This window comes from Balaenoptera ricei, chromosome 8, assembly GCF_028023285.1.
Source record: "Balaenoptera ricei isolate mBalRic1 chromosome 8, mBalRic1.hap2, whole genome shotgun sequence".
Lineage (NCBI taxonomy): Eukaryota > Metazoa > Chordata > Mammalia > Artiodactyla > Balaenopteridae > Balaenoptera > Balaenoptera ricei.
Window position 1 is genome coordinate 108471421 of NC_082646.1, and position 27907 is coordinate 108499327.

A 27907-nucleotide genomic window follows, 5' to 3' on the forward strand; every position below is an offset into this window, starting at 1 on the left:
AATTAATTTAAAAAATCAGATTAACAGCAGATTTCTCATACAGAAACTTTGGAGGCCAAAAGGCAGTGGTTCAATATATTCAAAGTGCTAAAAAACAAACCAAAACAAACCTATCAACCATAAGTCCTGTATTTGGCAAAACTGTCCTTCAAAAGTGAGGGGGAAATTAAGATATTTCCGGATAAACAAAAGATGAGGGATTCTGTGACCACAAGACCTGCCCTGCAAGAAATGTTCAAGGAAGTCCTACAAGGTGAAATAAAAGTATACTAGACAGTAACTCAAAGGCATATGAAGAAATAAAGATCTCAATAAAGGTAAAAACATTAGCAATTATAAAATCTAGTATTATTGTAACAGTGGTTTATAACTGTACTTTTTGTTTTCTATATGATTTAAGGGACTACAACTGACCCTGAACAACACGGGTTTAAGCTGAATGGGTCCACCTATACAAAGATATTTTTCAATAGTAAAAACTATAATACTACACCGTCCATGGTTGGATGAATCTGTGCATACAAAGGAACCAGAGATACAAAGGGCCGGCTATAAGTTATATGTGGATTAACCTCTGCATTGTTCAAGGGTCAACTATAATACATTTAAGGAAAAAAAAATTATTAGTGAAAAAGCTAGTATTACTGTAACTTTGGTTCATAACTTCAGATCTTGTTTTCTACATAATTTAGGAAACAAATGCACTAAAAGGAATTATTGTTTTATGTTTGGGGGCACACAACATATAAAAATGTAATCTTATGACAAAACAACTGAAAGTGGCGGGAGTGTAGCTGTAAAGGAGCAGCTTTTGTATGGTACTGAAGTTAAACTGGTATAAATTCAAATTAATGCTATAACTTTAGGATTTTAAGTGTAATCCCCATGGCAACCATAAAGAAAATAGCTATAGACTATTACACAAAAGCAAATGAGAAAGGAATTTAAACATTTCACTACCAAAGAACAACTAAACACACACAAAAAAACAGTAACACAGGAAATGAGGGACAAAAAAAGCTATAAGTCATATAGAAAACAAATAGCGCAATGACAGAAATCCCTCCTTATCAGTAGTTTCTTTAAATGTAAATGGATTAAACTCTCCAATCAAATGACAGAGACTGGCAGAACGGATAAAAACAGAAGATCCAACTATATGCTGTCTACAAGAGAGTCACTTGAGATCCAAAGACACAAGATCCAAAGACACAAACAGGTTGAAAGTGACTGGATGGAAAAAGATATTTCATGCATAGTAATCAAAACAGAGCAGGGGTGGCTATTCTAATATCAGATAAAACAGTCTTTAAATAAAAAAAGGTTAAAAGAGACAAAGAAGGACATTATATGTTAATAAAAAGTTCAATACAGCAAGAAAACATAACAATTATAAACATTTACACACCTAATGACAAACCATCAAAATATGCGAAACAAAAACTGACAAAATTGAAGGGAGACATAGACAGTTCTATAGTAATAGTTGGAGACTTCAATACCTTACTCAAAATAATAGGTAAAACAGAAGTAAGGAAATAGAGGACTTACACAACACAATAAATCAGCTATATCTAATAGACATATGAAGAACACTCTACCCAACAACAACAGAATACACATTCTTCTCAAGTGCATGTGGGACATTTTCCAGGCTAGACATATATTAGGCCACTAATTAAGTCTCAAAAGATTTTAAAAGATACATATCATACAAAGTATCTTCTACCATAACAGGATGAAGTTAAAAATTAATAACAAAAGGAAAACTGGAAAACTCACAAATTTGTGGAAATTAAACACATTTTTAAAAAAACCCATTGTTCAAAGAAGAAATCACGAGGGAAATAAAATGCTTAGAGACAAATGAAACCGAAACCAGACATACCAAAACTTATGGGATGCAGTGAAAACAGTGCTAGGGGGGAAATTTATAGCTATAAATGCTTACATTAAAAAACAAGAAAGACCTCAATCACCAACCTAACTTTATAACTTAAGGAACAAGTAAATGAAGAACAGCTAAGTCCAAAGCCAGCAGAAGGAAGGAAATAATAAAGATTAAGAGCAGAGATAAATGAAATAGAGAATAGAAAAATAATAGAGAAAATCAGTGAAACCAAAAGTTGGGTCTTAGAAAAGATCAACAAAATTAACAAACCTTTAGCTAGATGGACTAAGAGAAAAAGAGCGAAGACTCAAATTATTGAAATCAGAAATGAAAGTGGGGACATTACTACTGATTATACAGAAATCAAAAGGACTGTGAGAGATAACTATGATCAACAGTACACAAACAAACTGAATCACCTAGATGACATGGATAAATTCCTAGAAACACAAAATCACAAAGACTAAATCACATAGAAATAAAAAAATCTGAATAGACCTATAACTAGTAAGGAGATTGAATCAGTAAATAAAAATCACCCAACAAAGAAAAATCCTGGACGTGATGGCTTCACTGGTGAATTCTATCAAACATTTAAAGAACTAATACCAATCCTCCTGAAAGTTTTCCAAGAAACTGAAGAGGAGGGGACACTTCCTAACTCATTCTATGAGGCTAGCAGAATCCTAATAACAAAGCCTGACAAAGACACTACAAAGAAAAAAAAACAACTACAGATCAATATCCCTTATGAACCCTGATGTAAAAATCCACAAACAGAATTCAGAGGCATATTAAAAGGATTATACACCATGACACAGTGGGATTTACTCCTGGAATGCAAGGATGGTTCAACAAACAAAAATACATCAATGTTATATGCCACATCAACAAAATGAAGAAAAAAACCCCACATGATCATCTCATTTGATGCAAAAAAAGCATTTAACAAAATAACACCCTTTCAGAGTAAAAACATTCAACAAAACAGTAATAGAAGTAAACTACCTCCCCATAATAAAAGCTATTTATGAAAACCCCACAGCAAACATAATATCCAATGGTGAAAGACAAAGCTTTTTCTACAATCAGGAACAAAGTAAGGATGCCACTTTCTCCACTCTATTCAACATAGTACTAGAAGTTCTAGCCAGAGCAACTATGAAAGAAAGAGAAATTAAAGGCATCCAAATTGGAAAGGAAGAAGTAAAATTACCTCTGTTTGCAGATATGATTTTACACGTAAAAACTCAACCAAGTCCATAAAAAAGCTGTGAGAGCTAATAGATGAATTCAGCAAAGTATCAGGATACAATGTCAGTACACAAAAAACAGTTGCATTTCTATACATGAACAATTAATTATCTGAAAAGAAAATTGCAAAAACAATTCCATTTACAATAGCATCAAGAAGAATAAAATACTTAGGAATTAACCAAGAAGGTGATAGACTGGTACAATGTAAACTATAAAACACTGCTGAAAGAAATTAAAGAAGACATAAATAAATGAAAACACATCCCATGTTCATGGACTGGAAGACTTAATATTGTTAAAATGTCAATACTACCCAAAGCATTCTACAGATTCAGAGCAATCCCTATCAAAATCCTAATGACATTTTTTTGTAGAAATAGAAAAACCCATCCTGGAATGGAATCTCAAGGGACCCCAAATAGCCAAAACAATCTTGAAAAAGAAGAACAAAACTGGAAGACTCATACTTCCGGATTTCAAAACCTACTACAAAGCTATAGTAATCAATTACAGTGTGGTACTGGCATAAAGACAGACACATAGACCAATGGAATAGAACAAAGAGCCCAGAAATAAACTCTCACATATATGGTCAAATGATTTTTGACAAGGATGCTAAGACTATTGAATGGGGAAAGGACAGTCTTTTCAACTAATAGTGCTGGGAATATTGGATACCCACATCCAAAAGAATGAAGTTGGACTCTTACCTAACACCATATACAAAAATAAACTCAAAGTGGATCAAGGACCTAAATGTAAAACCAAAAATAACAACACTCTTAGAAGAAAACAGGACAAAAGCTTCATGACTTCGGACACTGGACTTCTCTGATATGACATCAAAGGCACAAATAACAAAAGAAAAAATAGACAAATTGAACTTCATGAAAATTTTAAAAATTTGTGTATCTGAAGACATTATTCAGATGGCCAAAAAGCACATGAAAAGATGCTCAACATCACTAATTATTAGAGAAATGCAAATCAAAACTACAATGAGGTACCACTTCATACCAGTCAGAATGGCCATCATCAAAAAATCTATAAACAGTAACTGCTGGAGAGGGTGTGGAGAAAAGGGAACCCTCCTACACTGTTGGTGGGAATGTAAACTGGTACAGCCACAATGGAGAACAGTATGGAGGTTCCTTAAAAAACTAAAAATAGAGCTACTTTGTGATTCAGCAATCCCACTCCTGGGCATATACTCGGAGAAAACCATCATTCAAAAAGATACATGCACCACTGTGTTCACTGCAGCACTATTTACAATAGACAGGATGTGGAAGCAACCTAAATGTCCACCGACAGAGGAATGGATAAAGAAGATGTGACACATATATACAATGGAATATTACTCAGCCATAAAAAAGAACAAAATAATGCCATTTGCAGCAACATGGATGGACCCAGAGATCGTCATACTGAGTGAAGTAAGTCAGACAGAGAAGGACAAACATCATATGATAACACTTATATGTGGAATCTAAAAAAATGTTTTAGATGAACTTATTTACAAAACAGAAATAGAGTTACAGATGTAGAAAACAATCTTATGGTTACTGGCGGGGGGGAAGAAGGGGAGGGATAAATTGGGAGATTGGGATTGACATATACACTCTACTATACATAAAATAGATAACAGGGCTTCCCTGGTGGTGCAGTGGTTGGGAGTCCGCCTGCCAGTGCAGGGGACACAGGTTCGAGCCCTGGCCCGGGAGGATTCCACATGCCGCAGAGCAACTGAGCCTGCACTCTAGAGCCTGTGCTCTGCAACAAGCCAAGACAATGAGAGGCCCACGTACCGCAGTGAAGAGTAGCCCCTGCTTGCCTCAACTAGAGAAAGCCCATGAGCAGCAACAAAGACCCAATACAGCCAAAAATAAAAACAAATTAATAAATTTATTTAAAAAATTTAAAAATAAATAAAATAAAATAGATAACAAATAAGAACCTACTGTATAGCACAGGGAACTTCTACTCAGTACTCTGTAATGACCTATATGGGAAAAGAATCTAAAAAAAGAATGGATACACGTATATGTATAACTGATTCACTTTGCTGTACAGCAGAAAGTAACAACATTGTAAATCAACTGTACTCCAATAAAAATTAATTAAAAAAAAAAGAAGACATTATTCACAGAGTAAAAAGGCAACCCACAGAAAGGGAGAAAATATTTGCAAATCATATATCTGATAAAGGGTAAATAACTAGAATACAGAGAGAACTCCTAAAACTCAACAGCAAAAAAACAAACAACCCAATTCAAAAATGGAAAAAAGGACTTGGATAGACATTTCTTCAAAGAAGATATATAAAATGGCCAATAAGCACATGAAAAGACGAAAAGTATCATGATGGTTGCCAGGGCCTGGCAGGGAGGGGAGAATGGAAGTTATTGTTTAACGGCGAGTTTCTGTTTTACAAGATGAAAAGAGTTATGGGGATGGAAGGTGAGGATGGTTGCACAACAGTGTGAAATGGACTTAATACCACTGAACTGTATACTTAAAAATGGCTCACAGGGTAAAGTTTATGTGTATTTTACCACAATAAGAAAAAAAGGAAAAATAAAATAAATAAGTAGCCTTTTTGGTTTCCAGACAACAGAAGGACAATATAAAAAGGTTTTTAAGAAAACACAAAACCAAACAAGAATCAGGCCAGCCTGAAATTAACACATAACAAGATCAGTTTAGCAGTAGCAGAATAACAGCAGGGTATTCAGTCTTCCCAGGAATGCAAAAAATATGTGAATTATGGGGAATTCCACAAATCAGAAGGGCAAAATATTTGGAAAAAGATCTATGTGAATGTAGGAATCTGCAACCAGAGTCAAGGGGGACCAGGGTCTGAAATAGGATAATATCATTTTTAAAATCCCTTAAGACATGTAGTAATAATTGCGCTATTCCTGCTCTCCAAAGCAACCCTGTCTATACAGTGAATGCTAGAGTGGACCTAGCCCCTGGCAAGACCTACTTGGTACAGATGGGCCAACCACAGGTCTTTAAAACCAGGAGGGGCAGACCCCAGGGATTCCATCTTCCATTACAAATTCACAAAGTGGCCTTCTGGGACAAATCAGTGTCACATGAGTTTGAAATGAGTGAGTCACATTTCCTGGCCCAACCCAAGCAGCAAAGTACTACAACTCTGGGGGAACGGCCCAAACCACCTCCATAACATCACTGTGATACTGATGGTCTTATTCTCAAGTGTGAAACCCAAAGACCCATGAGAATGGAAGCCATATCCCTAGCAATGCAAGGACTCCATTCCAAAAGCACTACTTTAAACAAGAATTTTTCTAGCTGGGCAAGATAACCGTCCATCCCTCCTGCTGAAAACAACTAAAAATGCTAGATAAAATATGTGTGTGTGTCTATATATGTATATATATTTAAATTTTTTTCTTAAAAGAATAGACAAGTTAGCAAGAAAATAAGGAACACTTGGGTCCAAATCTAAGCAGAGGCAGAAACCCAGAGAGGCAAGTAAACATTGAAGTTTTTGCCCTGAGGGCATTTGCAGAACCAAGGCAAACCTGAGCTTCAGTTTTCAAAGTTTCAAAGGGCACACAGGCAGAGCCCAGAGCCCACCCAAGGTGGGAGGTCTAAGGAGACCTTACCTCCAGTGAAGTTGTGACTTCCAACAATACTCCATCAGAATATGAGTAAAGCAGAAATAAACCTGATCTACCTCTCCTCACCCCCAAGAGCTACCTGCACAAAACATCAAGTGTCTCTATCTTCGGCACTGAGCAGTTGGAGAAACAAAACAAACTCACCCCAAGAAGCTCTAATCACAAGACAACACTCACAGTTTTGTGGAACAAATTCCCACCACATGGGTGGTCAGAAAATACTCAATGCTCTATATTGCTGGTGGGAAAAAGGGTAAATTAGTACAACCACACTGGAATAGAGTTTTGCATAACCAGGAAGAGTTAGATGTGGCAGGAATTCCACTCCTACTTCATATCCGGGAAAAACTTGCTCCCGTACACCAGGGGCCGTGTATAAGAATGTGCACAGCACGGCTATTCCTAAGAGCAAACACATGGAAGCAGCCTACAGGCTTCTTGGCAGCAGAAAGGATAAATACACTGTAACACATTCCTACAGCGTAAAGCTACACAGCAGTGAAAACGAAAGGAGTCACATGCATGCCCGTGGATAAATCCCAATGTAATGCGAAGCCAGTCACAGAAGTCTACAGTACAACTCCATGTCTATGATGTTCCAAAAAAGGCACAACTAAACAGTAAGTTAGGGGCTTCCCTGGTGGCACAGTGGTTAAGAATCCGCCTGCCAGTGCAGGGGACACGGGTTTGAGCCCTGGTCGGGGAAGATCCCACATGCCACGGAGCAACTAAGACCGTGTGCCACAACTACTGAGCCTGCGCTCTAGAGCCCGTGAACCACAACTACTGAAGCCCACGCACCTAGACCCCGTGCTCAGCAACAAAGAGAAGCCACCACAATGAGAAGCCCGCGCACTGCAACAAAGAGTAGCCCCCGCTCACCACAACTAGAGAAAGCCTGCGCACAGCAACGAAGAGCCAAAGCAGCCAAAAATAAATAAATAAATAAATAAATCTATTTTTAAAAAACAAAAACAAAAAACAAAACAATAAGTTATTTAGAGATTGTCCATAAATGGTAAACTATTGAGAAAATCAAGAGAATGATTACTACAAAACTCAGAATAGGGACTTCCCTGGTGGTGCAGTGGTTAAGAATCTGCCTGCCAATGCAGGGGACACGGGTTCGAGCCCTGGTCCGGGAAGATCCCACATGCCGCGGAGCAACTAAGCCCGTGCGCCACAACTACTGAGCCTGTGCTCTAGAGCCCATGAGCCACAACTACTGACCCTGCGAGCCACAACTACTGAAGCCTGCGTGCCTAGAGCCCATGCTCCGCAACAAGAGAAGCCACCGCAATGAGAAGCCCGCGCACCGCAATGAAGAGCAGCCCCCGCTTGCTGCAACTAGAGAAGGCCCACGCACAGCAATGAAGACCCAACGCAGCCAAAAGTAAATTAATGAATTAATTAAATTAAAAAAAAAAGTCAGAAGAGTTGTGGGGGTTAGGGCACTTAGGGGGCTTACATGGTCATAACCTTTTTATTCCTTAACCTGGGGGATGGGACATATATGCTCATTTTATTATTTTGGTTTTTGTGTGTGTGCGTGTGCGTACGTGTCTTAAATATGTCTTCTGTATGATATATTTTGCAATAAACATATGGCAAAAAGAAGAAAAAAAAAACTATGGAATGCTACACAGCTGTTAAAGAGGCAATGAAAACACGATGACCCAAAACCTATGGGATGCAGCAAAAGCAGTTCTAAGAGGGAAGTTTATAACAATACAATCCTACCTCAAGAAACAAGAAATATCTCAAATAAACAACCTAACCTTACACCTAAAGAAATTAGAGAAAGAAGAAGAACAACAACAAAAAACCCCAAAGTTAGCAGAAGAAAAGAAATCATAAAGATCAGAAATAAATGAAAAAGAAGGAAACAATAGCGAAGATCAATAAAACTAAAAGCTGGTTCTTTGAGAAGATAAACAAAACTGATAAACCATTAGCCAGACTCATGAAGAAAAAAAGGGAGAAGACTCAAATCAACAGAATTAGAAATGAAAAAGGAGAAGTAACAACTGACCCTGCAGAAATACAAAGGATCATGAGAGATTACTACAAGCAACTCCATGCCAATAAAGTGGACAACATGGAAGAAATGGACAAATTCTTAGAAAAGCACAACCTTCCGAGACTGAACCTGGAAGAAATAGAAAATATAAACAGACCAATCACAAGCACTGAAATTGAGACTGTGATTAAAAATCTTCCAACAAACAAAAGCCCAGGACCAGATGGCTTCACAGGCGAATTCTATCAAATATTTAGAGAAGAGCTAACACCCATCCTTCTCAAACTCTTCCAAAATATAGCAGAGGGAGGAACACTCCCAAACTCATGCTATGAGGCCACCATCACCCTGATACCAAAACCAGACAAAGATGTCACAAAAAAAGAAAACTACAGGCCAGTATCTCTGATGAACACAGATGCAAAAATCCTCAGCAAAATACCAGCAAACAGAATCCAACAGCACATTAAAAGGATCATACACCATGATCAAGTGGGGTTTAGCCCAGGAATGCAAGGATTCTTCAATATACTCAAATCAATCAGTGTGATACACCATATTACAAATTGAAGGATAAAAAACATATGATAATCTCAATAGATGCAGAAAAAGCTTTCAACAAAATTCAACACTCATGGGCTTCCTGGTGGCGCAGTGGTTGAGAATCTGCCTGCCAATGCAGGGGACACGGGTTCGAGCCCTGGTCTGGGAAGATCCCACATGCTGCGGAGTAACTAGGCCCGTGCGTGAGCCACAATCACTGAGCCTGCGCGTCTGGAGCCTGTGCTCCACAACAAGAGGGGCCATGATAGTGAGAGGCCTGGGCACTGCGATGAAGAGTGGCCCCCACTTGCCGCAACAAGAGAAAGCCCTCGCACAGAAACAAAGACCCAATGCAGCCATAAATAAATAAATAAATAAATAAATAAATAAAAAAAATTCAACACTCATTTGTGATAAAAAAACTCTCCAGAAAGTAGGCATAGAGGGAACCTACCTCAACATAATAAAGACCATATATGACAAACCCACAGCCAACATCGTCCTCAATGGTGAAAAACTGAAACCATTTCCTCTAAGATCAGGAACAAAGGCAAGGTTGCCCACACTCACCACTATTATTCAACATAGTTTTGGAAGTTTTAGCCACAGCAATCAGAGAAGAAAAAGGAATAAAAGGAATCCAAATCGGAAAAGAAGAAGTAAAACTGTCACTGTTTGCAGATGACATGATACTATACATAGAGAATCCTAAAGATGCTACCAGAAAACTACTAGAGCTAATCAATGAATTTGGTAGAGTAGCAGGATACACAATTAATGCACAGAAATCTCTTGCATTCCTATACACTAATGATGAAAAATCTAAAAGAGAAATTAAGGAAACACTCCCATTTACCACTGCAACAAAAAGAGTAAAATACCTAGGAATAAACCTACCTAAGGAGACAAAAGACCTGTATGCAGAAAACTATAAGACACTGATGAAAGAAATTAAAGATGATACAAACAGATGGAGAGATATACCATGTTCTTGGATTGGAAGAGTCAACATTGTGAAAATGACTATATTACCCAAAGCAATCTACAGATTCAATGCAATCCCTATCAAATTACCAGTGGCATTTTTTACAGAACTAGAACAAAAAATCTTAAAATTTGTATGGAGACACAAAAGACCCCAAAGAGCTGAAGCAATCTTGAGAAAGAAAAACAGAGCTGGAGCTGGAGGAATCTGGCTCCCGGACTTCAGACTATACCACAAAGCTACAGTAATCAAGACAGTATGGTACTGGCACAAAAACAGAAATATAGATCAATGGAACAGGATAGAAAGCCCAGAGATAAACCCACGCACATATGGTCACCTTATCTTTGATAAAGGAGGCAAGAGTATACAATGGAGAAAAGACAACCTCTTCAATAAGTGGTGCTGGGAAAACTGGACAGCTACATGTAAAAGAATGAAATTAGAACACTTCTTAACACCATACACAAAAATAAACTCAAAATGGATTAAAAACCTAAATATAAGGCCAGACACTATAAAACTCTTAGAGGAAAACATAGGCAGAACACTCTATGACATAAATCACAGCAAGATCCTTTTTGACCCACCTCCTAAAGAAATGCAAATAAAAACAAAAATAAACAAATGGGACCTAATTAAACTTAAAAGCTTTTGCACAGCAAACGAAACCGTAAAAAAGACAAAAAGACAACCCACAGAATGGGAGAAAATGTTTGCAAACGAAGCAACTGACAAAGGATTAATCTCCAAAATATATAAGCAGCTCATGCAGCTCAATATCAAAAAGACAAACAACCCAATCCAAAAATGGGCAGAAGACCTAAATAGACATTTCTCCAAAGAAGATAAACAGATTGCCAACAAACACATGAAAAGATGCTCAACATCACTAATCATTAGAGAAATGCAAATCAAAACTACAATGAGGTATTACCTCACACGAGTCAGAATGGCCATCATCAAAAAATCTAGAAACAATAAATGCTGTAGAGGGTGTGGAGAAAAGGGAACCCTCTTGCACTGTTAGTGGGAATATAAATTGATACAGCCACTATGGAGAACAGTATGGAGGTTCCTTAAAAAACTAAAAATAGAACTACCATATGACCCAGCAATCCCACTACTGGGCATATACCCTGAGAAAACCATAATTCAAAAAGATACATGTACCACAATGTTCACTGAAGCTCTATTTACAATAGCCAGGACATGGAAGCAACCTAAGTGTCCATCAACAGATGAATGGATAAAGAAGATGTGGCACATATATACAATGGAATATTACTCAGCCATAAAAAGAAATGAAATTGAGTTATTTGTCGTGAGGCGGATGGACTTAAGTCTGTCATACAGAGTGAAGTAAGTCAGAAAGAGGATAACAAATACCGTATGCTAACACATATATATGGAATCTAAAAAAAAATGGTTCTGAAGAACCTAGGGGCAGGACAGGAATAAAGACAGATGTAGAGAATGGACTTGAGGACACGGGGAGGGGGAAGGGTAAGCTGGGATGAAGTAAGACAGTAGCATTGACATATATACACTACCAAATGTAAAAGAGATAGCTAGTGGGAAGCAGCTGCATAGCACAGGGAGATCAGCTCCGTGCTTGGCGACCACATAGAGGGGTGGGATAAGGAGGGTGGGAGGGAGACGCAACAGGGAAGGGATATGGGGATATATGTATGCATATAGCTGATTCACTTTGTGATACAGCAGAAACTAACACAACATTGTAAAGCAATTATACTCCAACAAAGATGTTAAAAAAAAAAAGAGTTTGACAGTTCTAGGTACCTTATATAAGTGGAATCATACAGTATTTGTCCTTTTTTGTCTGGCTTATTTCACTTAGCATAATGTCCTCAAGAAGCTTTTACCTTTGAAGGCAAAGGGCAAGACAGAGAAAAGCTGGCAGCTGAATGACACTGTTGAACTCCTGTATCAACCCTTCACCCAAGCCCACTTCACCTCTGAGCTTTTTGGTTACTTGGTCAATATATTCCATTTATTATTTAAGCATATTTGTGTCTATATTTTCTATTATTTGCAAGTGAAAACACAGTAACTGATACCCTCCCTTTTTTTCCTCAAATAGAATTAACAGTTTGGTATATATTCTTTCAGACTCTCTAATATACAAATAAAGATGTGCATTTTATTTAAAAAAAAAAAAGAGTGAGGCAGACATCTGTACTGATATGGAAGATCTCTAAGATACATTGATAAATGAAAAGGGCACAGAGCAGAGAGAGGGTGTAGGAGAAAAAAAGAACAGAAATATACTTCTATTTTAAATGGCCACATCATCTCTAAAAGGATAGACAAGACACTTTAACCAGAGGTGGCCTCTAGGGAGAGGAAATGGGTTATAAGGGAGAGAAAACAAAAGGAGATTTTTATACATTTATACATCTGTACCAGGTGCAAGTATTACTGAGCTAAAATATAAAACTCTTTTCTTTTTTTTTTTTTTTTTTAAGTCAAGCCCTAATCTTTTGGGTTACCACTTGGTAACCTGTTATAAAACTCTATTAGATTCAAGTGTAGCGCTGCTGAGGCCATTACCTGGGTCACACCTGGGCTTCCTTTGCCTTATCAGTAACTGTTTCACGAGACCTCAGATTTCAGGGTGGAAGGTACTCCATCATCTCAAAAGATTTCACAGCCAGGGTACAACTCCAGCCCATCCAAGCCCAGAATTCCACAGAGACCCTGCAATGTTGTGATATAATAAGAAATATATATTTGGTCTTTGCCCTAGGTTCCTGGCACAAGAGTTTCTAAAACGCTTGGAATTTCCTGAGTGATAGGGGTGAGAGGAGCACCTTTTGTTATTCATAAAAGTCCCTTTCAACCACGCCTGAGTTTGTGCTGATACAATGACTCTTGGTGAGCCCCTAAATACAGCATCAGGATAGAGGCTGGCTACCGCAGGAAGCAACCACGTGATTAGAGGATTGGCACTTTCAGCCCTAACCCCGGACTTCGAGGAAGTAGGGAGGAGCTGGAGATTGAGTTAATCACCAATGGCCAATCATGCCTACACAATGGAACCTCCACAAATACCCTAAACCACAGGGTTCAGGGAACTTCCTAGTTGGTGAATGCCAGGAGGGTGAGGCACCCTAACTCCATGGGGACAGAAGATCCTGTGCCTGGATCCTTCCAGACCTCACCTAAAGTACCCCTTTATCTGGCTGTTTATTTGTATCCTTTAAAATAAATCAGTAAATGTAAGTAAAGTGTTTCCCTGAGTTCTATGAGCCATTACAGCAAATTATCAAACCTAGGTGGGAATGCCCTATTTCTAGCCGGTTGGTCAGAAGTACAGGTGGTAACTGGGGACTGGGGACTGAAATAGGGACAGTCTTGTGGGATTGAGCCCTTAACCTCTGGTATCTGCACTAACTCCAGGTGGTTAGTGTCAGAACTGAATTAAATTGTAGATCACCCAGTTGGTGTCAGAGTGTCAGAGAATTTGTTGGTGCTGGGAAAAACAGCACACATTTGGTGTCAGAGATGCTGAAGGTAAAAAACACCATCAGAGACCCCTGGCTGGGATCCCATCGATAACTGACCACTTGGGCTTACTCTGCTGGGCTGGCTGACCTGGGACAAAAATCTCAAAGAGGCAGTGACTGAAATGTCCTTCTGGGGCCATAAGTCTGCCAGGAATGGCTACATTCTGAGGCCCTCTGCCCCAGAAATGTCCTTCATCTGCCCCCTGGAGAGAAAGCCTCTTTAAGCTGTGTGTTCTCCCCAGCTGCAAAAGTGAGTCATGAGGGGGAAGAAAACTGACTCACAGTTGTAAGAACAACAAAGGGAGAGGCCAGCTACAGGACTAGACTCAGACCTTTTCTATAATAGAAGGTAAAGCTGACCATCCCCTAACTTGTGACTTCAGTCTCCAAGCACTTCCCCTCTCATCAGCAGGTGTCCCCCATCTATTCTAACTTCTCTCCAGGCAAGTTCTCAGGACTAACTGCTCCGGTCTCAAGCAAACTCAATTTTCTCAGGAAATTTTGAGTTGGGTTTAATAGCCCGTCTCCAAAGATGGCACCCCATTTCAACTCCTTATTTCTACGCCTCTCCACTTTCCCCGACCTCAGTCCTTCAGCTACATGAATGCGTGGCTTTTCTTGCTCTGCATTTCAGGACAGAGGTAGAGTTACAAACTAGAGCTCTCCAAGTCCTCTCTCCACTTCTCCCCATGACAACCTTTCTTCTGTGTTCACTTCTTCCTTCCCATCACCACCCCTTCCCTGGTCCACACACGTGGCAACAGCAGGTCTGAATTACAACAACTGCCTCTCAGAGCTGGTCCCCCACCCTGACCTCCTGCCTCTCCCCATGCCAGGTCAGCCGGCTCACTGCTTCCAGAAGAGTTTCTCAAAACCCCATTCACCTTTCGGGGGGTCGCCAGCTCAAGCATCTCAGAGGCTTCTTGTTGTCTCAAATCCCAACAGGCAGCTGGGCATTCACAGAATGAACCTCCCAGCCCCGACGCTCGCTACTCCCCAACAGCATCCTTTTTTTTTTTTAACAGGGTTTCCTAAGTGCCAGGGTCCTGTGGGTTCAGCAGAAAACAAAGCAGACACAAATCTCCACCTTCATGGACCATCCATCGCCTTCCTCCTGCCAGTGAGGCTAGGGGCATCACACCTTTCCCATGCCTGGCTCTTCTCATCGCCATGACTTTGCTCCGTGTGCCACTTTCTGGGTACCGTCCCCTCCTCTCCACCAACCCCAATGTGACGCCCTCATTCAAGGGCCAGCTCTCCCAAGAAGTCCTTTCTGAGCAGCTCCCCTCCCACCCAGTCCCCTCAGCTTGCAGGCCCTTGGCCTCAGGTATTCTACTCTCCATAATGAGTTCTCCTGGAACTATTCTCCACTGGCCCCATCAACACAGCCACCACTAGGATATGCCCACTATGTGCCGCTTTACGTTATTTCATTTAATCCCCCCAATATCACCGTGAAGAAGGTCTTATTGCCCCTATGTTATAGACGAGGAAACCAAAGCTCAAAGAACCTAAGGAACTTGCCTGGTAATTTTCTACATTCGTTTTTGCATTTAGCATCTTACCTGCCACAGAAACAGCACTCAGTAAACAGCAGTTATGACTGTTCCTTATTAGTTAGTTACTACTTGAGCGAGCATGTATTTTGCCCCAGGACATGCATCCCTTCTCTCCTCAACCACAGGATAAGTGACTGAAGGCAGGCGCCATGTCGTCAGATCCATCTGTGCCTGCCACAGATGCACAGCAAATGCTTGAGGAAAGAACAAACACTTTCTTAGAATAATGCACAGTAATAACTTTAGCCCTTTTAAAACCATTCAGTCAAGTGTGAAAACTCAGGACTAGATCATGGGGAATTTATTTGGCCAAATATTGAAACTGCCATTTAAGAATATCAGAAGTAAAAAGGGATGGAAAGATGATTCGGGTCAGCAAAAACACAAACAGCTGTTTTGCAACCGGCTGGAACTGAATAGTCAAAATCCAGGAAGGCTGAGGAAAGGCAAAAGGTCTTAGCAACATGGCAGGGAGGAGAGCCCTGCCCTGAGTGAAGACTCCCAACTGGCCACAAGCCCAGGTGACAACAAATGGCTTTTGGGACAAAAGCAGCAAACACGGATCAAGAGATTAATTTAAGTAGGAAAGTCGGAGAGTTTCGGGTTGGTCTTTTCAGACCTGCGCACAGTGACACTGAGGCATCATGTTCTAATATTCTGTGGGACAGCAGGAAGAACCCAAGGCCAGGAACCGGAACTGCTGCTTCCAAAGCTTGGCTCTGCCTCTTACTGGTGGAGCTGGGTAAGTCACTGAACCCCCCCCCCCGAACCTCTGATCCATCATCCATGACGATGAAACCACGACCTTAACCTGTCCCAATGAGAACTGTCCAATAAAGAATAAAACTATGAAGCGTGATACACATATAAGGAATATTATCAACAACAAAAGCAACACAACATCAGCAGTTGGTTGCATAGTGTCCTGGGGTGAGATAGTTGAGATTAGACCCCAGTATTTGTTGAAACCTTGATGGCTGATGGGTAGGGGAGAGGCTGCCATTAGTAGATTATAGTAGTTGTTCTATTTTTCTTGAGGTAAAGGTTGAATTCACCTTTGGGGACAAAACTTTTTTTTCTGTGTTGTAATTCCATCCTGCTATCCCCAAGCATTCAGTAAAATTTTGTGAAATATCTGGTAATATTTTTATTTTATTTATTTTTAAAATTTTATTTATTTATTTTTATTTTTGGCTGTGTTGGGTCTTCGTTGCTGTGCGTGGGCTTTCTCTAGTTGTGGCGAGCGGGGGCTACTCTTTGTTGTGGTGCGCGGGCTTCTCACTGCGGTGGCTTCTCTTGTTGCGGAGCACGGGCTCTAGGCACGTGGGCTTCAGTAGTTGTGGCTCGCGGGCTCTAGAGCACAGGCTCAGTAGTTGTGACGCACGGGCTTAGTTGCTCTGCGGCATGTGGGATCTTCCCGGACCAGGGCTCGAACCTGTGTCCCCTGCACTGGCAGGCAGATTCTTAACCACTGCGCCACCCAGAAGCCCTGGTAATATTTTTAAAAGATGTACTTTGAGAAGTTATGAGATAAGTCTTTTTGCATGTTGAAGGCAAAATAGTAGGAGCAAGGAGGCAACAACCCTGAGACAGGGAGAACTAGTGACATCCAGAAGAGAAAATAGACAGCTGGCCAAGGAAATCAGTAACCCAGGTAGATTTTATTCATTTAACAAAGATTTTTTGAGCCCCAACTATGTCCCAGGCTTGGTGGAACACATAATAAGTATTCCTTAGGTATTTCTAAAAACACCTGCAGAGGGGAACTTGGTAAAAGAATTCCTACAGGTCAAGTGTGAAAGGAGCTTGAGTTAATTGTTATTTAGGGACTACACTGACATGTTATCCCTGAAGATGGAAGAGATCAGAGCAATCTAAGGCTCAAAGATCAAATACAGTTGAAGGTTTTGCCTCATATGGCATCTATGTTCATCCTGCTGCCTTCTGGCATCCATGGTTTCCAAGGAGAAGTGAGCTCTTAACCTTATCAAAGGTCCTTGTGATGAGTCGCTTATCTCTTGCTGCTTTCAAGATTCTTTGATTATGATGTGTCTAGGTGTGGATCTCTTTGATTTTATCCTACTTGGAGTTCACTGAACTTCCTGAGTACATAAATTACTGTTTTTCATCAAATTTGGGAATTTTAGGGCTATTATTTCATCAAACATTCGTTCTGCTCCTTTCTATCCTCTTTCTAGGACTCCCAGCATGCGTATGCTGTAGATGTCTGAGGCTCTGAGGCTCTGCTCAATTTCCTTCATTCTTTTTTCCTTCTGTTTCTCAGTGTTTAACCTCAATTGACCTATCTTCAAGTTTGCTGATTCTGGGAATTCCCTGGTGGTCTAGTGGTTAGGACTCTGCACTTTCACTGCCGAGGGTGCGGGTTCAATCCCTGGTCAGGGAACTAAGATCCCACAGTCTGTGTGGCGCGCCCAAAACAAAAAAAGTTTGCTGATTCTTCTGCCTGTCCAACTCTGCTGTTGAGCTCCTAGTGATTTTTTCACTTTAGTTATTGTAATTTTCAACTCCAGAATTTTTTTTTTTTTTTGTAATTTCTATCCCATATTGATCATCTCTTTTTGGTGAGGCATTGTTCTCAGACTTTCCTTTAGTTCTTTAAACATTTTTTTTTGCCCATGCAGCGAGGCATGGGGGATCGTCTTAATTCCCTAACCAGGGATCAAACCCGTGTCCCCTGCAGTGGAAGCTCCGAGTCTTAACCACTGGACTGCCAGGGAAGTCCTAAACATATTTTTAAATAGATGATTTAAAGTCTTTGTCTATAAAGTCTAAGGCCTGAGTTTCCTCAGGGACAGTTTCTACTGATTGTGTCTTTTCCTGTGTACATGCCATTCTTTACATGCCTCATAATTTTTTGTTGAAAACAAGAGTCAGCCATTTTTCTTGAATAAATGTTCCCTGGATTGCTGCAAGCCTTTGGTTAATTTCCAGAGTTCTGAAAAAGTTGATTCTGACAATTTTTGCCAGTTTTCTCATTTCTTTTACAGAGGAATATCTTTTAAGAACTCCTTATTTCACCATTCCCGAGGAATCTATATCTCATATGGCAGTTAGAAAGAGGTTTTCATCCCTCTAAACAATTTTTTGAAGAATACGGGTAAAAGAACTCTGATACTTAAATACTCTGTACTTGATCTTAAGCCCCAAAAAGTGTCTTAAATGCCACACTTCTCTAAATTTTTTAAAAAATCTGATTATTTACAAAGACACAGCAACATTTATTAAACACATAATTTTATAATTCCAGCATCCAGAAAAAAAAAATGGAATAACATTCCAAAATAACCAAAATGAGGTATTATACACTTTGTTTTACCTTTCTCGAGTAAAAGTATCTTGGCTCTTGCTCTGTGGTAATAGGTTTACAGCAACAGTTTGATCAGGGTACATGGGCTATGTTTAAAGCTGCATTGTATAACACTGAATGGACTGCATATGTAGCAATTCTTTTCTGATGTACATTTGGTGGTTTCCCATTTTTTTTGCTATAAAAATGCTGATCCAAACAGCCTAGTATGCTTGTGTGCTTGTCTTATTATACCTTAGGTTACATTTCTAGAACTGAAATTGTCATGTCAAATGCCTTTTTTTTTTTAAGTTTTAGTTTTAATTTTCTCTGTATCCTCTGCCATTTAATGCCCTGCCCTGAAATGGAGCACATTTTCCTATCTCTTTGGATGGAGGTTCTGATACTCAGTGATGTCACTGCCATTTAATAAGACTCTCACGCTGTGTATCACGCAATGCTCCTTCACCACCTGAAGGGGGAACTCAGAGTCAAAGGTAAGGAAGGACTGTATTTAAAACTTCCGAAAAGCAGGAATCTAAGACAGTCCCCCATTCAAATTTCCTTTTCGTGGAACTCCACAGACCTGCGCTTTTACCCATACAGAGCCACATAAGCATCAGAGAACAGGGGAGAGGTCAGACTGCATTAATAATTTTCAGCCAGGTCCCACTCACCAGTCACAAGCTTCCTAAGGCCACACCCAGTAACCAAGACAGGAACGCAAGTCCACATCTGTTTATCATCTAAAATCCAAATCTCTGGGACTTCCCTGGTGGCGCAGTGGTTAAGAATCCGCCTGACAATGCAGGGGACACGGGTTCGAGCCCTGGTCCGGTAAGATCCCACATGCCACGGAGCAACTAAGCCCGGGCGCCACAACTACCGAGCCTGTGCTCTACAGCCCGTGCTCCGCAACAAGAGAAGCCACCGCAATGAGAAGCCCACGCATTGCAACGAAGAGTAGCCCCCGCTTGCTGCAACTAGAGAAAGCCCGCGCACAGCAATGAAGACCCAATGCAGCCAAAAATAAATAAATTAAAAATAAATTTTTAAAAAATCACTTTAAAAAAAATTAAATAAATAAAATATCCAAATCTCTAACAAGAGTTTGATGACAATGCCCCTCCAAAGAGACTTGTAGCTCTCCACTGGGAGGTTAGGGAGAGGCCAGGGTTCTCACCATTTCCAGGGGGATGAACTAAAGAATACGAAAAGGCAGGCATGGGTTTCGGGTGTCAGAATTTCTTAGTAACCAAGCCTGACCAGAAACCAAGAACCCTTAAGTACCAGACTCCCTTTCTCTGCATTTGATAAGATGTAAGATATAGGGAGGAAACACCAGACCCAGACACAGAAGACTGGGACTCAAATTCCCGCACTGCTGTGTCACTGGCATGATTTTTTTTTTATTAATTAATTAACTTATTTATTTATTTTTGGCTGCATTTGGTCTTCATTGCTGCGCGCAGGCTTTTCTCTAGTTGTGGAGAGCAGGGGCTACTCTTTGTTGCAGTGCGCAGGCTTCTCATTGCAGTGGCTTCTCTTAGTTGTGGAGTATGGGCTCCAGGCACACGGGCTCAGTAGGTGTGGCTGGCGGGCTCTAGAGCGCAGGCTCAGTAGTTGTGGCGCACAGGCTTAGCTGCTCCGCAGCATGTGGAATCTTCCCGGACCAGGGCTTGAACCCATGTCCCCTGCACTGGCAGGCGGATTCTTAACCACTGCGCCACCTGGGAAGTCCCACTGGCAAGATTTTAAAACTAGTCCTTGATCAAAGGTTTGGAAAATAGGCAGAATCTAAATTCCACCTATTTTGTATTTTAATTCCACCTATTTTGTGGCCATAGTGCACAGAAATGAAGCCTCAAGTAGATTAATTGAATCCAGTCACACAGCGTAGCAGCCTGGGTGTAGAAGTGCAGAGTTCCATGAGAAGAGAAGGATTAGGCATGCTTCAATCCAGGGCACATGGGCTATCAAACCATCCCCAATTGGGGGCAAAATGGCAATGACTCGGGGCTCTGCCTAGCAGTTGGATTCAAAGACTAAGACCTAGTTTCACCCTGGGCAGCAATCTCTTGAATTATAAAAAAAGTGTTATCCAGTTGAGAAAGAAACTCCAAAAGTCGCTTAGGAAAGTAATTTACTACAGTTTGAGATCATATCATTATCTCCTTATTAGGCAAGCTTCTTTAATTCCAGGAAGACTAAATTTAAGCATATAAATATGCCTAAGAAAATAAAAACCATAGTATTTATAATTTTGTGTTAAGAAATCTGTGTGTATCTGTTACTTTATGTACTTCAATGTTCAAGGGAATTTGGTCTGTTCAGAGTAACGAGTCAGTCTCAAGATTCCAATTAAAATATGTAACTGAGTAATTGGTTTAAACTTAGGATTTTAACTCGGAATTTTACTAAGTTTAAAATCAGTATTGGGGTTTCCCTGGTGTCGCAGTGGTTAAGAATCTGCCTGCCGATGCAGGGGACACGGATTCGAGCCCTGGTCCGGGAGGATCCCACATGCCGCGGAGCAACAAAGCCCATGCACCACAACCACTGAGCCCGCGTGCCACAACTACTGAGCCCGTGCGCCACAACTACTGAGCCTGCGTGCCTAGAGCCTGTGCTCTGCAACAAGAGAAGCCACCGCAATGAGGAGCCCGCGCACCACAACAAAGAGCAGCCCCCGCTCACCACAACTAGAGAAAGCCCACACGCAGCAACGAAGACCCAACGCAGACAAAAATAAATAAATAAAATAAAATAAATAAAACATTTTTTAAAAAAAAGAAAAAAAGATGAAGTTTTAAAAAACGAATAAAAAATAAAATAATATCAGTATTGGCAGATGACAAATAAGCACATGAAGAGATGCTCAACATCATTAGCTACCAGGGAAATTCAAATTGAAACCACCATGAGATGCCACTACATACCTTTCAGAATGGCTAAAATGAAAAAGACTGACCGCCTCCAGTGTTGGTAAGGGTGTGGAGGGACCAGAACCCTCGTCTGCTGCTGGTGGAAATGGAAAATGGTATAACCACTTTGGAAAATGGTCGGGCAGTTTAAGTTAAACATATACCTACCATATGATCCAGCCACTCTGCTCCTACACATTTGCCCAAGATAAAAGGAGATATATGTCCATACAAAGACTTGTACAGAGGTTCACAGCAGCTTTATTTAGAATCACCAAAAACTGGAAACAACTAAAATGACCAACAGGTGAAGAGATAAACAAATTGTGGAATATCCACTAATGGAATATTACTTAGCAATAAAAGGAACTATTCATACATGCAACATAGACAAACCTCAAAATAATTATGCTGAGTAAATGAAGCCAGACAAAAAAGTACATACATGATTCCACTTATGTAAAATTCCAGAAAATGCAAATTAATCTATAGTAACAGAAAGCAGTTCAGTGGTTACTTGGAGATGGTAGAGGCAGAAAGGGGTGGGAGGCAGGGATTACCAAGGGGCACAAGGACACTTTTGGATAATCACTCTCTTAATTGTGGTCATGGTTTCACAAGTGCATGCATGTGTCAAAATATAAATTGTACACTTTAAATATGTGCGATTTATTATGTCAAAAATACCTCAGTAGGGGGCTTCCCTGGTGGCGCAGTGGTTGAGAATCTGCCTGCCAACGCAGGGGACACGGGTTCGAGCCCTGGTCTGGGAAGATCCCACATGCCGCGGAGCAACTAGGCCCGTGAGCCTTAATTACTGAGCCTGCGCGTCTGGAGCCTGTGCTCCGCAACAAGAGAGGCCGCGATAGTGAGAAGGCCCGCGCACCGCGATGAAGAGTGGCCCCCACTTGCCGCAACTGGAGAAAGCCCTCGCACAGAAACGAAGACCCAACACAGCCATAAATAAATAAATAAATAAAAATACCTCAGTAAAGCTGTGTGAAAAAATAAGATAAAACAGTATAGGAATGTTTGAGAAAATTTAAGAGTCAGTTTAATTTATTAGTTAAACAGGAATATTTAAGTATTAAAGATTTGGTAATCAGACAATTGCAAGTATTATTAACGGAAGTTGAATGTAATTCATAAACTCAATTTAAAATTTTCAAATGAGTTAAGATTGCAAATGGATCAAGTATTAACCCAAAGACCCCTTAAAGTGATTATTAAAATTTTCTAGAATCATAAGTAGAACAGAAAGATTTGTAGGCTACACTTAAAAGCTAAATGTAGAAGACTGGCCCTTAAAGGAAGAATGAGATTTTTGAGTTTGTAACTTGAACAAACTGAAAATCAATTTTTACAGTCAAAGTAACTTCTGAATAATCTTTGCATTACACAAAAACCCGGGGGTGGGGGGATGATTAAAAAATCTCACTCAAACAGGCTACTCACCAGTCACCCAAAACTCACCAAGTCACTTGGTCTCACCGAACTTCAGTTTCCTCATTCATGAGAGGAATGTTTTCCAGAATAATCCACTTATTATAAATGATTTAATATTAATCAATTTTACATTGATAAACAGCACATTAGTAAAAGCACTCGGAGAAGCATACAGCGATGGGCAAATAGAAAAGATCAGCAGCATGATATCACTCTATAGTAACTGCAGCCTTTCCCAGACCCTGGGCTGACCAGTGACAGACATGCGAAAGGTGACACACGTATCCTCAGAGACTAAGCATGACTCAGCACAGCCAGATCATGGAATTTTCCCGAGGCCTCAGCCAGAGAGGAGCTGCCACATATGGAGTCTGGTCCACAGCTGGTGGAAATGTACCTAGAGCTGCCCTGGATATCCCAGCACCACCGCCAAATGCCCCCCGGCCCACAGGCAAATCAGGATAAGGAGGTGAGGAACAGCAGCAATGAGGGGGTGTTGAGATGACCCAGGGTTATGCCTTCTGGAATAATACTTAAAAAAAAAAAAAAGCCCACATCTACCTCCCTCCAGGATCACCAAGGCGACCAAAAGGAGGAGGACAGGGGAAGGCGGGAACCTTCAATGGCAGAGTCTTAGTTACAGTAACTAAGCAAAGCTCCATGGACTCAGGAGGGAAGTAGGGACTGAAAAGCCAAACAAGCTTTAACAAATTAGATGACCTGGCAGAAGAAGGCCCTTCCTGGCGACTAATTTTCCCTTCCTACTGATGGATTTGGGGAAGACATGCAAGAAAAGATGACACTCTGGGGGCTTCCCTGGTGGTGCAGTGGTTGAGAGTCTGCCTGCCAATGCAGGGGACACGGGTTCGAGCCCTGGTCTGGGAAGATCCCACATGCCGCGGAGCAGCTAGGCCCGTGAGCCACAACTACTGAGCCTGCGCGTCTGGAGCCTGTGCTCCGCAACAAGAGAGGCCGCGATAGTGAGAGGCCCGTGCACCGCGATGAAGGGTGGCCCCCGCTTGCCACAACTAGAGAAAGCCCTTGCACAGAAACGAAGACCCAACACAGCCATAAATAAAATAAATTAAAAATAAAAATAAAAAATAAAATAAATTTTAAAAAAATTAAAATTAAAAATAAAATAAATTTAAAAAAGAAAGATGACACTCTGGAAAAAAAAAAAAGGAGGGGTGTCAGAATCTTGGATTCTGCTAATTAGCCTTCTCTGGGCCCCAATTTCTCAGCTCCGTAAGCTGAGAAATTGGGACTGTCACCCAACTGCCCCTCTTCTCCTCACAGGGATGCCAGTAAGAGCAACAACATTCAACTCTATCAGCCAAGATGGGAGACCGAGAGCAAGCAGAGAGAACAGTGGGAAGTTTGTGGAGGGTGGAGTCCGTCAAAGGTCCGGAGGCATTTCCTCTCATACCACCTGCCTTTACACTCTGCCCACTTTTCCAAGCAAACTCCATCTCAGAGTGGAAAACGGCCACTCCTGGCCCAAGACCTAGGACACGTGAGGACTGTGGAAAAATCTCAGGACGGAGAACAGCTTATGGGTTCTGAAGGATCATCTGAAAAAAATCGCCCGACAAAGGAATCTCCACACTGAGCACTGGACCTGAGCTCTGGGAAAAGTTGTCCCTGAGCCACTAAGTTCCCAGGGCACCTGGCTGTGAAACAGGGGGTAGCGGCTGGCCTGCCTCTGGATGAAGGGAAGAGCATATCAGTGTCTGAAATGCAGGCGGGACGCTACACAGAGCCAGGACCGTGCCCGGCTAGGGCCCTCTCACAGGCCATCAGGTGGACCCCGGACCCGAGGGCCTTGGAATTTAGGCTGCGGAGATGCACCGGAATCAATGCAATCAGTGGAGTTTCCTGTGTGAGGGGAAACCTTAAGAGCGGGAGGTTATACAGGGCCGTGCTGCCACACAGAGCACTATGTGGGGGGAAGAAGGGGCAAGTCCACCTTCACCCCCTCATCGTTGTCTGGACACATGTGTCAAGTGCTTCTACAGCCAGCTGACAGAGCCACCTCCTGTGCCCAGCTGCCTGCTCTCCACATGGACTCAAGCGCTCTTCCCAGAGGCTGCCCAGCCCTACAGATGCTTCCTTCCTGTGGTCCTGAGGAGCCTCGCCGCTCTCCCCCACCACCAGGCGTCCCAAGCCACACCCTTCCAGAAGTAGGGCCTCCTGCTGAGGCTGGCCAGCAGCGAACTGGGGCCAGCAGGGAGCCAGACATCACTTTCCTGTGAAAACCAAGAAAACCGAGAGAGTCGGGAACAGACAAAGACTGCATATATTTTCCAAAAATCAGAGCTTGGCCTTTTTTATTTAGTGAGCTTGATCACTGACGTGCCAGGACTGCTAAAATCTACAGCTGCTGCTCCCACAGGCATCCCACTGACCTGGATCCAGGCACAGGACTTACCCTCAAGTGTATCGTCAGCTCTCAGGAGTCAGGCGTTATCTAAATAAAAGAAAAAGAAAGTGTTACCCTCGTTTCTCTCCCAGCACTCCCCAGAGAAGCCAGGCATAGCAGGAACACAGACTTAGAACCCAGAGAAGAACTGCTGCTTTGCTTCCCCTGATCTCAGGGGTAACTGGGGGGCCACCAGGGCAGCGCGGGGCTGAGAGCACCCCAGCTCTGTTGTCCAACTGCCTGGGCTCTATTCTTGCTACTTTGCCACCCGCTCCCAGAACCACTCAAAGCTTGTTTCCTCATCTGTGAAATGGGAGTAACACCACCACCCAGGTCGGAGGGCTCCCGAGGAGGTACACACTCAAAGCACTGGCACCGTGCCTGGTATAGAGGACGCGTTCAGACGTTGGCCGACGTGCCTAGTAAGAAGCATTTAAGTAAAACCTTTTTCTGGCACCCCCCTACACAAGAACAAGAAGTTCTAGAAACTTTTCTTGTTTGATCTGAAGTGCCTGGTCCTCCTGCCCACTCCCATCCAACCTCAGGCCAATTTTCTCTGCAGAGCCACCTCCAATCCTTCAGGAGCTACCTCGCCTCCGGATTCTCTGAGCCTGGTTCCTGTCTCACTCTGCAACTGGACACAAATGAAGAAGCTGATGTGTCTCCTATTTCGCCGGCTATGTCCTCAGATCCCTTCCTGCAGAGACCACCACCCCACACACAAAGAGCACACCCTGTGCTTGGACCCATGGGAGCCCAGTTGGTGGTGCGTGACCACTTTCTGGAGTTTACAGACTGCTTGTTTTTGAAAGGCCACACCTGTCCGTTAGCTTTAGCCACTGGTCAGTAAAGAGCAAAATGGAGACACAGGCCAGCAAACCATCAAATGAACTAAGTCCATGTTCCAAGAAAATGAGTTGCCTTGGTAGATTATGTCAAGGCTGAAAATGAATGTTTGGGGCATTCAATTCAATAAAATACGTCTTGAGCACATACCCTGCATGGAGCACCACTGTTGGGGGCTAGCTAATAGAGCTAAGAACAGGATAATACGTGAGAGGGACCCGAGCGTGTACGCTGAGCCTGACAGCTTGGGGAGGACCCCAGCCGTGCCCTTTCCTAGCTGTGTGACTCTGGGGGAGTTATTTCACTCACAGTTCCTCATCTGTAAACAAGGAGCTAACTGTACTTTTGTTGTAGGGTTGTTGTGATAATCAAATAATACATAAAAGGGGCTTAGCAAGGTCCCTGCCACCACACAGTAAGAGCTCAACAAGGGTTGACTTTTATTATTAATAACAATCAATCATTATTTATCATCATTATTATTAAAAGAGAGAACCCACGTCCAGCTGAATAGATTCAGCAAGGCTTAATGCAGGAAAGCCTGAAGAGTAATTTCGACAGGACAAGAGAAGAGGAAAAGTCCTGCAGAGTCAAGATCGCCAGGAACAAGATCAGAAGGACACAAAGAAGTGAGTTTCGGGGCAACAGCCAGTAGTCTCAGATGAGGCTGAGGCAGAAGAGGGTACCTGTGGGGTCAAAGGGAAGAAAAAGCCCAACAGGTGGGAGCCTATCTTTTCATTCAGTAAGGGAGAGGAAACGGTTTCCTCTTTTCATCATTATCCCATCTTCTACTGTCAGGCCTTACTCCTTTGACAGTTTGGCAAAGTATCCACAGCTGAGACGAGAGGCAGCTAAGACACAGAGGGAAGGGAAGAGATGGTCAGGCGGGCCCAGGTGAGGCTTCAGAGAGAGCAGGCAAATGCCCCACTTCTGTGAACGATGTGTCTGGAAGAGAAACTTGCCCCCCAACAGGCACGCCTTCTGGATGGGAGGAGGAGGGCCCTGTTCAGAAGAGAGCAAGATGCTACTGGGAGGGAGCCAGAGAGAAGGCCCACACTAGTCCTCACGGGAAATGTTTACCGGCCTGAGGTCTCCAGCTCACGCGGGAAAGTGCCAGGGAGAGATCTGGACAGTCTGGGGCCTGGCCAGGCCTTCCGCCCAGATCCTCTGACATACGACAATCATCCCTGCAGCCCCTGAATGTGCTGCGACTTGGAATGAGACCTGGATCTGCAGTCCTGCTGTGCCCCAGTGCCCCACGCCTCTGCAAACAGTGTCAGGACAGGGGACCTAGCACAGCACCCAGGGCGCTGGCAGTGAGACAAAAGGAAAACAAGGCAGAGGATTAAAAACAAAAAACAAAAAACGACAAGCCACCTGTACTGGCACCTCAAAGGCAAGAGGGATCCACCGGGGTTACAACATCAAGGCAAACCCCTCTGAGAGATGATCTTGGAGGTGAGAACTGGCACGGAGAGAGTCAGTCAAGCTGGGACAGGCTTCAGTAGAGAAAGATAAAGAGAT

At 42.1% G+C, this 27907-nt stretch overlaps 1 protein-coding gene across 12 annotated transcripts in view; it reads right to left on the bottom strand.

Annotated features, from left to right (window-relative positions):
• Window positions 1-27907, bottom strand: part of PC (pyruvate carboxylase) — a 106540-nt gene that overhangs the window by 76030 nt on the left and 2603 nt on the right. For 6 of the 12 annotated variants that reach the window (XM_059932112.1, XM_059932105.1, XM_059932113.1 and 3 more), the window contains one exon: window positions 25547-25585. The gene's annotated coding sequence lies outside the window, so the exon portion shown is untranslated. Of the gene's footprint in view, window positions 1-12923; window positions 13012-15444; window positions 15633-23124; window positions 23375-25546; window positions 25586-27907 lie in introns of those variants that run through there. The other 6 variants (XM_059932115.1, XM_059932108.1, XM_059932110.1 and 3 more) reach the window with 4 other exon arrangements.